We start from the raw sequence: 12,740 nt of genomic DNA, 5'->3' as shown, positions 1-12,740 counted from the left end.
ACTTGTCCTGGTTTTAGGAGGTTCCTGACTAGCTCGGATAACTCCCTGGCCTTCTCCTCCGGGAGAAACACCTTTTTCTGGACTGTGTCCAGAATCATCCCTAGGAACAGTAGACGTGTTGTTGGAATCAGCTGTGATTTTGGGATATTTAGAATCCACCCGTGCTGACGAAGCACTATCTGAGATAGTGCTACTCCGACCTCTAACTGTTCCCTGGACCTTGCCCTTATCAGGAGATCGTCCAAGTAAGGGATAATTAATACGCCTTTTCTTCGAAGAAGAATCATCATTTCGGCCATTACCTTGGTAAAGACCCGTGGTGCCGTGGACAATCCAAACGGCAGCGTCTGAAACTGATAATGACAGTTTTGTATCACAAACCTGAGGTACCCTTGGTGAGAAGGGTAGATTGGGACATGGAGATAAGCATCCTTGATGTCTAGAGATACCATATAGTCCCCTTCTTCCAGGTTCGCTATCACTGCTCTGAGTGACTCCATCTTGACTTTGAACCTTTTTATGTAAGTGTTCAAAGATTTTAGATTTAAAATTGGTCTCACCGAGCCGTCCGGCTTCGGTACCACAAACAGCGTGGAATAATACCCCTTTCCCTGTTGTAGGAGGGGTACCTTGATTATCACCTGCTGGGAATACAGCTTGTGAATAGCTTCCAATACTGCCTCCCTGTCGGAGGGAGACGTTGGTAGAGCAGACTTCAGGAACCGGCGAGGAGGAGACGTCTCGAATTCCAATTTGTACCCCTGTGATACTACCTGCAGGATCCAGGGGTCCACTTGCGAGTGAGCCCACTGCGCGCTGAAATTCTTGAGACGGCCCCCCACCGTGCCCGAGTCTGCTTGCAGAGCCCCAGCGTCATGCTGAGGACTTGGCAGAAGCGGGGGAGGGCTTCTGCTCCTGGGAAGAGGCTGCATGGTGCAGTCTTTTTCCCCTTCCTCTGCCCCGGGGCAGGAATGAGCGGCCTTTTTCCCTCTTGCCCTTATAGGGACGAAAGGACTGGGTTTGAAAAGACGGTGTCTTTTTCTGCTGAGAGGTGACCTGGGGTAAAAAGGTGGATTTTCCAGCCGTTGCCGTGGCCACCAGGTCCGATAGACCGACCCCAAATAACTCCTCCCCTTTATACGGCAATACTTCCATATGTCGTTTGGAATCCGCATCACCTGACCACTGTCGCGTCCATAACGTTCTTCTGGCAGAAATGGACATCGCACTTACTCTAGATGCCAGGGTGCAAATATCCCTCTGTGCATCTCGCATATATAGTAATGCATCCTTTAAATGCTCTATAGTTAATAATATACTGTCCCTATCCAGGGTATCAATATTTTCAGTCAGGGAATCCGACCAAGCCACTCCAGCGCTGCACATCCAGGCTGAGGCGATCGCTGGTCGCGGTATAACACCGGTATGTGTGTATATACCTTTTAAGATATTTTCCAGCTTTCTATCAGCTGGTTCCTTGATCACACACCTCATTTAATTCATCTGACTCAGGAAAAACTACTGGTAGTTTTTTCACACCCCACATAATACCCTTTTTTGTGGTACTTGTAGTGTCAGAAATGTTCAATGCCTCCTTCATTGCCGTGATCATGTAACGTGTGGCCCTACTGGACATTACGTTTGTCTCGTCACCGTCGACACTGGATTCAGTATCCGTGTCAGGGTCTGTGTCGACCATCTGAGGTAACGGGCGTTTTAGCGCCCCTGACGGTGTCTGAGACGCCTGAACAGGCACTAATTGATTTGTCGGCTGTCTCATGTCGTCAACAGTTTTTTGCAAAGTGCTGACATTGTCACGTAATTCTTTAATTACTACCATCCAGTCAGGTGTCGACTCCCTAGGGGGTGACATCACTAACACAGGCAATTGCTCTGCTTCCACATCATTTTCCTCCTCATACATGTCGACACAATCGTACCGACACCCAGCACACACACAGGGAATGCTCTGATAGAGGACAGGACCCCACTAGCCCTTTGGGGAGACAGAGGGAGAGTTTGCCAGCACACACCAGAGTGCTATCTATATATATATATATATATATATATATATATATATATATATACACACACACACACACACACACACATATATATATATATATATATATATATATATACAGGGATAACCTTATATAAGTGTTACTCCCTTTATAGCTGCTGTATTATATATTAGCTGCCAATAGTGCCCCCCCTCTCTTGTTTTACCCTGTTTCTGTAGTGTAGTCTGCAGGGGAGAGTCAGGGAGCCGTCCTTCCAGCGGACGGAGCCGTGAAAGAAAATGGCGCTTGTGTGCTGAGGAGAAAGGCTCCGCCCCCTTCACGGCAGCCTTTTCTCCCGCTTTTTTCAGGAAACTGGCAGGGGGATAAATGCATCCATATAGCCCAGGAGCTATATGTGATGCATTTTTTTTAGCCATATAAGGCTTTTATATCGTTTTTATTGCGTCTCAGGGCGCTCCCCCCCAGCGCCCTGCACCCTCAGTGACCGGAGTGTGAAGTGTGCTGAGAGCAATGGCGCACAGCTGCAGTGCTGTGCGCTACCTTATTTGAAGACAGGAACGTCTTCTGCCGCCGCTTTCTCCGGACCTCTTCGCTCTTCTGGCTCTGTAAGGGGGCCGGCGGCGCGGCTCCGGGACCCATCCAGGCTGAACCTGTGATCGTCCCTCTGGAGCTAATGTCCAGTAGCCAAGAAGCCCAATCCACTCTGCAGTCAGGTGAGTTCGCTTCTTCTCCCCTTAGTCCCACGATGCAGTGAGCCTGTTGCCAGCAGGACTCACTGAAAATAAGAATTTACTTACCGATAATTCTATTTCTCGTAGTCCGTAGTGGATGCTGGGGACTCCGTAAGGACCATGGGGAATAGCGTCTCCGCAGGAGACAGGGCACAAAAGTAAAAGCTTTAGGATCAGGTGGTGTGCACTGGCTCCTCCCCCTATGACCCTCCTCCAAGCCTCAGTTAGGATACTGTGCCCGGACGAGCGCACACAATAAGGAAGGATCTTGAATCCCGGGTAAGACTCATACCAGCCACACCAATCACACTGTACAACCTGTGATCTGAACCCAGTTAACAGCATGATAACAGCGGAGCCTCTGAAAAGATGGCTCACAACAATAATAACCCGATTTTTGTAACAATAACTATGTACAAGTATTGCAGACAATCCGCACTTGGGATGGGCGCCCAGCATCCACTACGGACTACGAGAAATAGAATTATCGGTAAGTAAATTCTTATTTTCTCTGACGTCCTAAGTGGATGCTGGGGACTCCGTAAGGACCATGGGGATTATACCAAAGCTCCCAAACGGGCGGGAGAGTGCGGATGACTCTGCAACACCGAATGAGAGAACTCCAGGTCCTCCTCAGCCAGGGTATCAAATTTGTAGAATTTTGCAAACGTGTTTGCCCCTGACCAAGTAGCAGCTCGGCAAAGTTGTAAAGCCGAGACCCCTTGGGCAGTCGCCCAAGATGAGCCCACCTTCCTTGTGGAATGGGCATTTACAGATTTTGGCTGTGGCAGGCCTGCCACAGAATGTGCAAGCTGAATTGTACTACAAATCCAACGAGCAATCGTCTGCTTAGAAGCAGGAGCACCCAGTTTGTTGGGTGCATACAGGATAAACAGCGAGTCAGTTTTCCTGACTCCAGCCGTCCTGGAAACATATATTTTCAGGGCCCTGACAACATCTAGCAACTTGGAGTCCTCCAAGTCCCTATTAGCCGCAGGTACCACAATAGGCTGGTTCAGGTGTAACGCTGACACCACCTTAGGGAAAAACTGGGGACGAGTCCGCAGTTCTGCCCTGTCCGAATGGAAAAAGAGATATGGGCTTTTGTGAGACAAAGCCGCCAATTCTGACACTCGCCTGGCCGAGGCCAGGGCCAACCGCATGGTCACTTTCCATGTGAGATATTTCAAATCCACAGATTTGAGCGGTTCAAACCAATGTGATTTGAGGAATCCCAGAACTACGTTGAAATCCCACGGTGCCACTGGAGGCACAAAAGGGGGTTGTATATGCAGTACTCCCTTGACAAACGTCTGGACTTCAGGAACTGAAGCCAATTCTTTCTGGAAGAAAAACGACAGGGCCGAAATTTGAACCTTAATGGACCCCAATTTTAGGCCCATAGACACTCCTGTTTGCAGGAAATGCAGGAATCGACCGAGTTGAAATTTCTTCGTGGGGGCCTTCCTGGCCTCACACCACGCAACATATTTTCGCCACCTGTGGTGATAATGTTGTGCGGTCACCTCCTTCCTGGCTTTGACCAGGGTAGGGATGACCTCTTCCGGAATGCCTTTTTCCCTTAGGATCCGGCGTTCAACCGCCATGCCGTCAAACGCAGCCGCGGTAAGTCTTGGAACAGACATGGTACTTGCTGAAGCAAGTCCCTTCTTAGCGGCAGAGGCCATGGGTCCTCTGTGAGCATCTCTTGAAGTTCCGGGTACCAAGTCCTTCTTGGCCAATCCGGAGCCACGAGTATAGTTCTTACTCCTCTACGTCTTATAATTCTCAGTACCTTGGGTATGAGAAGCAGAGGAGGGAACACATACACCGACTGGTACACCCACGGTGTTACCAGAACGTCCACAGCTATTGCCTGAGGGTCTCTTGACCTGGCGCAATACCTGTCCAGTTTTTTGTTCAGGCGGGACGCCATCATGTCCACCTTTGGTCTTTCCCAACGGTTCACAATCATGTGGAAGACTTCCAGATGAAGTCCCCACTCTCCCGGGTGGAGGTCGTGCCTGCTGAGGAAGTCTGCTTCCCAGTTGTCCACTCCCAGAATGAACACTGCTATCACATGATTTTCCGCCCAGCGAAGAATCCTTGCAGTTTCTGCCATTGCCCTCCTGCTTCTTGTGCCGCCCTGTCTGTTTACGTGGGCGACTGCCGTGATGTTGTCCGACTGGATCAATACCGGCTGACCTTGAAGCAGAGGTCTTGCTAAGCTTAGAGCATTGTAAATTGCCCTTAGCTCCAGTATATTTATGTGGAGAGAAGTCTCCAGACTTGACCACACTCCCTGGAAATTTTTTCCCTGTGTGACTGCTCCCCAGCCTCTCAGGCTGGCATCCGTGGTCACCAGGACCCAGTCCTGAATGCCGAATCTGCGGCCCTCTAGTAGATGAGCACTCTGCAGCCACCACAGAAGAGACACCCTTGTCCTTGGAGACAGGGTTATCCGCTGATGCATCTGAAGATGCGATCCGGACCATTTTTCCAGCAGATCCCACTGAAAAGTTCTTGCGTGAAATCTGCCGAATGGAATCGCTTCGTAAGAAGCCACCATTTTTCCCAGGACCCTTGTGCAATGATGCACTGACACTTTTCCTGGTTTTAGGAGGTTCCTGACTAGCTCGGATAACTCCCTGGCTTTCTCCTCCGGGAGAAACACCTTTTTCTGGACTGTGTCCAGAATCATCCCTAGGAACAGCAGACGTGTCGTCGGGATCAGCTGCGATTTTGGAATATTTAGAATCCACCCGTGCTGTTGTAGCAGTACTGCTACTCCGACCTTCAACTGTTCCCTGGACTTTGCCCTTATCAGGAGATCGCCCAAGTAAGGGATAATTAAGACGTCTTTTCTTCGAAGAAGAATCATCATTTCGGCCCTTACCTTGGTAAAGACCCGGGGTGCCGTGGACAATCCAAACGGCAGCGTCTGAACTGATAGTGACAGTTCAGTACCACGAACCTGAGGTACCCTTGGTGAGAAGGGCAAATTGGGACATGGAGGTAAGCATCCTTGACGTCCAAGGACACCATATAGTCCCCTCTTCCAGGTTCGCTATCACTGCTCTGAGTGACTCCATCTTGATTTGAACCTTTGTATGTAAGTGTTCAAAGATTTCAGATTTAGAATAGGTCTCACCGAGCCGTCTGGCTTCGGTACCACAAATAGTGTGGAATAATACCCCTTTCCTTGTTGTAGGAGGGGTACTTTGATTATCACCTGCTGGTGAATTGCTTCCAATACTGCCTCCCTGTCGGAGGGAGACGTTGGTAAAGCAGACTTCAGGAACCTGCGAGGAGGCGACGTCTCGAATTCCAATCTGTACCCCTGAGATACTACCTGTAGGATCCAGGGGTCCACTTGCGAGTGAGCCCACTGCGCGCTGAAACTCTTGAGACGACCCCCCACCGCACCTGAGTCCGCTTGTAAGGCCCCAGCGTCATGCTGAGGACTTGGCAGAAGCGGTGGAGGGCTTCTGTTCCTGGGAAGGGGCTGCCTGCTGCAGTCTTTTTTCCTTTCCTCTACCCCTGGGCAGATATGACTGGCCTTTTGCCCGCTTGCCCTTATGGGGACGAAAGGACTGAGGCTGAAAAGACGGTGTCTTTTTCTGCTGAGAGGTGACTTGGGGTAAAAAGGTGGATTTTCCAGCTGTTGCCGTGGCCACCAGGTCCGATAGACCTACCCCAAATAACTCCTCCCCTTTATACGGCAATACTTCCATGTGCCGTTTGGAATCCGCATCACCTGACCACTGTCGTGTCCATAAACATCTTCTGGCAGAAATGGACATCGCACTTACTCTTGATGCCAGAGTGCAAATATCCCTCTGTGCATCTCGCATATATAGAAATGCATCCTTTAAATGCTCTATAGTCAATAAAATACTGTCCATGTCAAGGGTATCAATATTTTCAGTCAGGGAAACCGACCAAGCCACCCCAGCACTGCACATCCAGGCTGAGGCGATCGCTGGTCGCAGTATAACACCAGTATGTGTGTATATACTTTTTAGGATATTTTCCAGCCTCCTATCAGCTGGTTCCTTGAGGGCGGCCGTATCTGGAGACGGTAACGCCACTTGTTTTGATAAGCGTGTGAATGCCTTATCCACCCTAGGGGGTGTTTCCCAACGCGCCCTAACTTCTGGCGGGAAAGGGTATAACGCCAATAATTTCTTAGATATTAGCAATTTTTAATTCATCTGATTCAGGAAAAACTACAGGTAGTTTTTTCACACCCCACATAATACCCTTTTTTGTGGTACTTGTAGTATCAGAAATATGTAACACCTCCTTCATTGCCCTTATCATGTAACGTGTGGCCCTACTGGAAAATACGTCTGTTTTTTTTTTTTTCACCGTCGACACTGGAGTCAGTGTCCGTGTCGACCGACTGAGGTAATGGCCGTTTTAAAGCCCCTGACGGTGTTTGAGACGCCTGGACAGGTACTAATTGGTTTGCCGGCCGTCTCATGTCGTCAACCGACCTTGCAGCGTGTTGACATTATCACGTAATTCCATAAATAAGCCATCCATTCCGGTGTCGACTCCCTAGGGGGTGACATCACCATTACAGGCAATTTTTCCGCCTCCACACCAACATCGTCCTCATACATGTCGACACACACGTACCGACACACAGCACACACACAGGGAATGCTCTGATAGAGGACAGGACCCCACTAGCCCTTTGGGGAGACAGAGGGAGAGTTTGCCAGCACACACCAAAACGCTATAATTATACAGGGACAACCTTATAATAAGTGTTTTCCCTTATAGCATCTTAATATATTATAATATCGCCACACAAAATGCCCCCCCTCTCTGTTTTAACCCTGTTTCTGTAGTGCAGTGCAGGGGAGAGCCTGGGAGCCTTCCTAGCAGCGGAGCTGTGTAGGAAAATGGCGGTGTGCTGAGGAGAATAGGCCCCGCCCACTTTCCGGCGGGCTCTTCTCCCGGTTTTTCTGACAACCTGGCAGGGGTTAAATACATCCATATAGCCTCAGGGGCTATATGTGATGTATTTTTAGCCAGCATAGGTACTTTCATTGCTGCCCAGGGCGCCCCCCCCCCAGCACCCTGCACCCTCAGTGACCGTTGGTGTGAAGTGTGCTGAGAGCAATGGCGCACAGCTGCCGTGCTGTGCGCTACCTTAAGAAGACTGGGAAGTCTTCAGCCGCCGATTTCTGGACCTCTTCTCTCTTCAGCATCTGCAAGGGGGTCGGCGGCGCGGCTCCGGTGACCCATCCAGGCTGTACCTGTGATCGTCCCTCTGGAGCTAGTGTCCAGTAGCCTAAGAAGCCAATCCATCCTGCACGCAGGTGAGTTCACTTCTTCTCCCCTAAGTCCCGCGTTGCAGTGAGCCTGTTGCCAGCAGGACTCACTGAAAATAAAAAACCTAACAAAACTTTTACTCTAAGCAGCTCTTTAGGAGAGCCACCTAGATTGCACCCTTCTCGGCCGGGCACAAAAACCTAACTGAGGCTTGGAGGAGGGTCATAGGGGGAGGAGCCAGTGCACACCACCTGATCCTAAAGCTTTTACTTTTGTGCCCTGTCTCCTGCGGAGCCGCTATTCCCCATGGTCCTTACGGAGTCCCCAGCATCCACTTAGGACGTCAGAGAAAATAAAAAACCTATTTAAACTTTTACTTCTAAGCAGCTCAGGAGAGCCACCTAGCTTGCACCCTTCTCGTTCGGGCACAAAAATCTAACTGAGGCTTGGAGGAGGGTCATAGGGGGAGGAGCCAGTGCACACCAGCTAGTCTAAAGCTTTTACTTTTTGTGCCCAGTCTCCTGCGGAGCCGCTATTCCCCATGGTCCTTACGGAGTTCCCAGCATCCACTAGGACGTCAGAGAAATCCCATTATATATTTTTTGGTAATCCCCATTTTCCAAGGAATTCCAGCCCAGGGCGGACCAGTTTTGGGGATGTTTAATGTGGTAGCAGGGGAAAGCCCACATTGTGTGTCCTCCTGCTTTATCCCCCTTGATGGTTCAACCCGGTGGGGGAACGCACTCTGGTTTTCACCCTAATATACATTACCAAATACGGGTGAGGGGTCCAGGGCTGGTTATCGTTTTTTCCCCCCCTTTATATAAATATGGGAAATATTAAAATCCCCTCTCCCTATTCCCCAGGATGTTAATAATTCTCCCCTCTTGCCCATTGTAATAAATATATTCCTCCCTTTCCCGAACCACACTATCATTCATAAATCCCCCTTCCCCCACAGCCAAATGCATTTTTTGAGCAGGTACAGACTGGAGGTCATCTGAAAAATTGGACAAGTATGTAGCCACGGATTGGATGTAAGGTCTGCAGTTGGATTGTATAAACAGTCTGATCTGCTGAGGATTGGACAAGTGTGTACACACCCAGTTTATCAGTTCATGTTTTCCAAGTCACCTGGCAGGTGCACTGTGTATCACCGTCACCTTTTAAAAATCATAGTGAGTTGGAAAACTTGAACTGTTACTGCTCCTTCAGGATAGCAAAGTTATGCATTGGAGTATGGTATCCTGTATATAGATCTACAATAGAAAGGTCTAGTCAATAGATAAGAGCACTAATACCTCCCGTGTTCAATCCTGCAAATTACCCGAGCTGGAATACAGGGTCGCTGGACCCGGATTATTCCAACTCGGCCCTTTTACACCAAACCGCAACACGGGTTATGCATGTTCATGTGTAATAACCCGTGTTAACTGCTGCTAGTGTAAAACGTGTATAATGGTCAACATGTATTATGTCAACAGGATCAAAAGGTCAACATGTAAAAGGTAGACAGTTCAAAAGGTCGACACCATTTTTTTTTAATTACATTTTTTCAGCTTTTTTTATATACTTTACAATCTACGCGGACTACAATTGGGAATAGGAACCCACGCCGAGCATAGCAAAGCACCTTGCCCGAAGTATGCGAGGGGATGGGGTACAATAATGAACGTTTGTGCTGGTGCTGCCTTATCTATTTGGATTGGGTTCTAGGATTTATTTTTGGTAAACCTGCACCGTGCTGTTTTGCATAGGATTGAGCGCTGCTTCAGACCTCAGATATATACACACCTACAGCCCCGCCTACATCCGTAAAATTTTTTGGATAGACCCACAACCTCCTTGTGTAACCAAAGCTATAAAGTATTTCAAGCATTCCACCACAGATATGGCATATCTATAGCATAAAGGCCTAACCCCAGTGTGAACATTGCAAAGCTGTGTCCTATCACCCTCGATATCAGAGAGGTAACTGCCCCCACCATTTACACCTGCATAGACTAACTATAGCCAAATAACTATAAATAAAGCAGTCTGGTTGCACACAGCTATGCAATTCAGAAACGTTTTACTGCTTGCGCAGGGAATATAACACTTAGGTTTGTCTATAACAATGTACTGGTGATAATTTGGGAGGGAATTTTTTTTTTTAACAAGTTTTGTTAAAAATAAAACCAAGTTACATGATGTCGGCTATTCAGGCACAGTTTTAGGTATTTATGGAAATGAGCCTGTATTTTAGTCTCCGACATAATTGTCCTTGTATATTCTAATAGATGTCAAAACCATAACCAGACTTTCATATAAGCATCAAGGAAGGAATGCTCTAATGGGAGTACCCACTAATGCACTAAACATGAAGGTAAGAAAAGGAGAAAATTACCATAGCTTGTGTGTTGATTACACCAAACTCTTTGGGGGATAATCAATTGTTTGAAAAGTCAGTTGGGTGTTTTTTTTCCTGTCTATAAAAATAAGAATTTACTTACCGATAATTCTATTTCTCGGAGTCCGTAGTGGATGCTGGGGTTCCTGAAAGGACCATGGGGAATAGCGGCTCCGCAGGAGACAGGGCACAAAAAGTAAAGCTTTAGGATCAGGTGGTGTGCACTGGCTCCTCCCCCTATGACCCTCCTCCAAGCCAGTTAGGTACTGTGCCCGGACGAGCGTACACAATAAGGGAGGAATTTTGAATCCCGGGTAAGACTCATACCAGCCACACCAATCACACCGTACAACTTGTGATCTAAACCCAGTTAACAGTATGATAACAGCGGAGCCTCCGAAAAGATGGCTCACAACAATAATAACCCGATTTTTGTAACTATGTACAAGTATTGCAGATAATCCGCACTTGGGATGGGCGCCCAGCATCCACTACGGACTCCGAGAAATAGAATTATCGGTAAGTAAATTCTTATTTTCTCTATCGTCCTAGTGGATGCTGGGGTTCCTGAAAGGACCATGGGGATTATACCAAAGCTCCCAAACGGGCGGGAGAGTGCGGATGACTCTGCAGCACCGACTGAGAGAACTCCAGGTCCTCTTTTGCCAGGATATCAAATTTGTAGAATTTTACAAACGTGTTCTCCCCTGATCACGTAGCTGCTCGGCAGAGTTGTAATGCCGAGACCTCTCGGGCAGCCGCCCAAGATGAGCCCACCTTCCTTGTGGAATGGGCCTTAACCGATTTAGACTGTGGCAGGCCTGCCTCAGAATGTGCAAGTTGAATTGTGTTACAAATCCAACGAGCAATCGCCTGCTTAGAAGCAGGCGCACCCAACTTGTTGGGTGCATACAGTATAAACAGCGAGTCAGATTTTCTGACTCCAGCTGTCCTGGAACATATTTTCAGGGCCCTGACAACTCCTAGCAACTTGGAGTCCTCCAAGTCCCTAGTAGGTGCAAGGCACCACAATAAGCTGGTTCAGGTGAAACACTGACACCACCTTAGGGAGAGAACTGGGGACGAGTCCGCAGCTCTGCCCTGTCCGAATGGACAAACAGATATGGGCTTTTTTGAGAAAAAACCACCAATTTGACACTCGCCTGGTCCAGGCCAGGGCCAAGAGCATGGTCACTTTTTATGTGAGATGCTTCAAATCCACATATTTGACTGTTTTTAAACCAATGTGATTTGAGGAATCCCAGAACTACGTTGAGATCCCACAGTGCCACTGGAGGCACAAAAAAAAAAGGGTTTGTATATGCAATACTCCCTTGACAAACTTCTGGACTTCAGGAACTGAAGCCAATTCTTTCTGGAAGAAAATTTACAGGGCCGAATTTGAACCTTAATGGACCCCAATTTGAGGCCCATAGACACTCCTGTTTTCAGGAAATGCAGGAAACGACCGAGTTGAAATTTCTTTGTGGGCCTTCCTGGCCTCACACCACGCAACATATTTTCGCCACACGTGGTGATAATGTTGTGCGGTCACCTCCTTTCTGGCTTTGACCAGGGTAGGAATGACCTCTTCCGGAATGCCTTTTTTCCCTTAGGATCCGGCTTTCCATCGCCATGCCGACAAACGCAGCTGCGGTAAGTCTTGGAACAGACATGGTACTTGCTGAAGCAAGTCCCTTCTTAGCGGCAGAGGCCATAAGACCTCTGTAAGCATCTCTTGAAGTTCCGGGTACCAAGTCCTTCTTGGCCAATCCGGAGCCATGAGTATAGTTCTTACTCCTCTACGTCTTATAATTCTCAGCACCTTAGGTATGAGAAGCAGAGGAGGGAACACATACACCGACTGGTACACCCACGGTGTTACCAGAACGTCCACATCTATTGCCTGAGGGTCTCTTGACCTGGCGCAATACCTGTCCCGTTTTTTGTTCAGACGGGACGCCATCATGTCCACCTTTGGTATTTCCCAACGGTTTACAATCATGTGGAAAAAACTTCTCAATGAAGTTTCCACTCTCCCGGGTGGAGGTCGTGCTGAGGATGTCTGCTTCCCAGTTTCCATTCCCGGGATGAAAAACTGCTGACAGTGTTATCACATGATTTTCCGCCCAGCGAAAAGTCCTTGCAGTTTCTGCCATTGCCCTCCTGCTTCTTGTGTCGCCCTGTCTGTTTACGTGGGCGACTGCCGTGATGTTTTTCCCACTGGATCAATACCGGCTGACCTTGAAGCAGAGGTCTTGCTAAGCTTAGAGCATTATAAATTTACCCTTAGCTCCAGTATATTTATGT

This window comes from Pseudophryne corroboree, chromosome 6 (assembly GCF_028390025.1).
Source record: "Pseudophryne corroboree isolate aPseCor3 chromosome 6, aPseCor3.hap2, whole genome shotgun sequence".
Classification (NCBI taxonomy): domain Eukaryota; kingdom Metazoa; phylum Chordata; class Amphibia; order Anura; family Myobatrachidae; genus Pseudophryne; species Pseudophryne corroboree.
Note: the sequence above shows the minus strand (reverse complement) of the source record.